The sequence below is a fragment of the Montipora capricornis genome, chromosome 12 (genome assembly GCF_036669925.1).
Source record: "Montipora capricornis isolate CH-2021 chromosome 12, ASM3666992v2, whole genome shotgun sequence".
In the NCBI taxonomy this organism is placed as follows: Eukaryota; Metazoa; Cnidaria; class Anthozoa; order Scleractinia; family Acroporidae; genus Montipora; species Montipora capricornis.
Genome location: NC_090894.1, coordinates 4,799,668 through 4,802,167, shown reverse-complemented (window position 1 = coordinate 4,802,167; position 2,500 = coordinate 4,799,668). Strand labels below are relative to the sequence as shown.

Here is a 2,500-nt window from a genome sequence, read left to right as displayed (position 1 = left end):
AACGTTGATTAGGCGGAAGAGATCGAGAAATTTACTCACGGGCATTAATAATTCAGAGAAAGAAATTTGCCTGTAGCACACAAAATCTTCTTTTTTTCTGAAATTGAGGCGTCAGTCTGGCGAACACCAGCAGGCACTGTCACTGTGAAAGCTTTGACATCAAATTGGCTCTCTAGTTCAAAGCAAATTCCGTACAAAAAAGAAATCTCTTTAGCGACGCAAGGATTGTCACAGTAATGTATAACTTACCCATCCCATAGGCCATTTTAGAAAATACCATAAAATTCTTTGTTTGTCCCTCCCAATTTTGCATAAGCATTGTTTTTGTCCTCTCTTGGGACATTGTAAGTCCCAAGAAAAACTGGAAACAACGCTTATGCAAAATTTGGAGGGCCAAACAACGAGTACTATGGCCTATTTCTCGTCGATGTCGATTTCTCTGAAAGAGCCCTTCTCGTACACCAGCAAGCAGTGTCACTGTGAAAGCTTTGACCTCACATTGGCTCTCTAGTTCAAAGCAAATTCCGTACAAAAAAAGCAATCTCTTTAGCGAGGCACAGCTCAAAAGACTTCGAGGTGAGGAGATTTATAGAAAGACAAACTTGGACGGTATTCATGGTCAACATAGGATCAATGCTTTGCCTCCTGACTCATTTATACTACTTAAACAAAATTGAGCATACTCACTGTTTGAAAAACGTCCAAAAGTACAAATAGCGACCTAACGAAGCAGCAAATGCTACAAATCCGGGCAGAACCGAAGGATCGTCGGAGATTGCACTCGTTCCGCGCTGTTGGAGGTGAACTGACAAGTCTCCCACTGAAGTCATACCACGTATTCTTGTGATCACGTGAACCGAGCAATATTTTATTTTCTAGGAAACACCACTTCCTGTAAACAACAAAAAACAATTTATACTACTTAAACAAAATTGAGCATACTCACTGTTTGAAAAACGTCCAAAAGTACAAATAGCGACCTAACGAAGCAGCAAATGCTACAAATCCGGGCAGAACCAAAGGATCGTCGAAGAGTGAACTCGTTCAGCGCTGGTGGAAGTGAACTGACAAGTCTCCTACTGAATTCTTGTGATCACGTGAACCGAGCAATATTTTATTTTCTAGGAAACACCACTTCCTGTAAACAACAAAGAGCAAAGTGTTTTACGCCAAAATATCGCTTTACCTTTGATCTGCGCAACGAAGTCCATTTTTGGAAAGAACTTGGATTAGTATAAAACCCCAAATCACTTAGGTGCTCTTCGCTGGTACGGAAAGTCACGCTGGCGACAATGCAAACCTCTCAATTCCCGGATCAGAGCGATAGAATTTAACAACAAAGAACAACTGCTAATATTTGTCTCGTGTCTCTTGTCTGAAAACTTTTGTATCGTGCGCATGCTGTGCGTACTTTATTCGATGTTACTGAAAGTTATTTAAACGGGCAAAAAGTCGGGAAAGGTAATTTGAAAGAGCGCCTCGTAAGTTAGCGTACGGAGACGTTCAAGGAGGTGACTTGTTTGCTTTTTTTCCCCCAATTGTGTTTATTGAACTATGAATAATTTCATAGGGCCTCAGACCCAGAGTAGATACACTGATCAAGGACCAAATCGAACGGGCATATGTTCGCCTCTGAGGTAGCCTGCTACGTCTGAGGGTGCGTTCGATTGGGAAATCCTGATTTTGATCTCAAAATCTGGATTTTCGGATTTCCAATCGAACACAAAATCTGAAAACGGATTTTGTCGCGGATCTCGCTAATAGCAATCCTTTCTGACATGGATTTCTAATTAGTGAAATCTGCGACAAAATCCGTTTTCAGATTTTGTGTTCGATTGGAAATCCGAAAATCCAGATTTTGAGATGTAAATCAGGATTTCCCAATCGAACGGGTAAGTTTTTCACAAGCGACGGAGAATTCCGGCCCATGCTTCATCCTTACATTATATAACAAGTAAAGATGTTTACTTCATGTACAGTAGAACTAAACCTTGCTGCTAAATTGCATGTTTTTGTTGTCAAAAGTGTTACGTATTCAACATGTAGTGAGTGATCTCAACATTTGTGTTCCTTTTTTTCATTTTTCTGGGCTGCAGAATTTCTGCGGCATCTCGTAATTTTGGGGGTTTTGAAATATCTGTGGCATTTTAATTTATGGGACTACAGAATATCTGCGAAGTGCTAGGGAAGGTGCAGGATTCCTTCGCCTACTTTGGAAGAAAAAGGGAAGTGCAAAATGCCTGCATCACCTATAAATCAACTCAGGAACCAATGTACTCCCGGACTCCTGATCAACAATTTGGTAAGCAAAGGTAGTTTAGTTTAGTTTGTTGAGATTCGTCACAAGAAAATATATACATAACATGTAATATAAGAAAAAAAAAACATAACAATACTATGACGTGACCGGAGAGACGAACAGGGCAGAGCCCCAATTGCAACGTATCCCCTGGGCTCACAAAATAGAATTAGACTTACACGGTAGCATTAATTAGACTTA

General features: G+C 40.3%; 1 protein-coding gene across 2 annotated transcripts in view; it reads right to left on the bottom strand.

Moving 5' to 3' along the window:
- Positions 1 to 1,017, bottom strand: part of LOC138026518 (uncharacterized) — a 13,825-nt gene extending 12,808 nt beyond the window's left edge. The window contains exon 1 of one of the 2 annotated variants that reach the window (XM_068873901.1): positions 947 to 1,017. The gene's annotated coding sequence lies outside the window, so the exon portion shown is untranslated. Of the gene's footprint in view, positions 1 to 687; positions 817 to 946 lie in introns of those variants that run through there. The other variant, XM_068873900.1, reaches the window with a different exon arrangement.
- Positions 1,018 to 2,500: the final 1,483 nt, after the last annotated feature.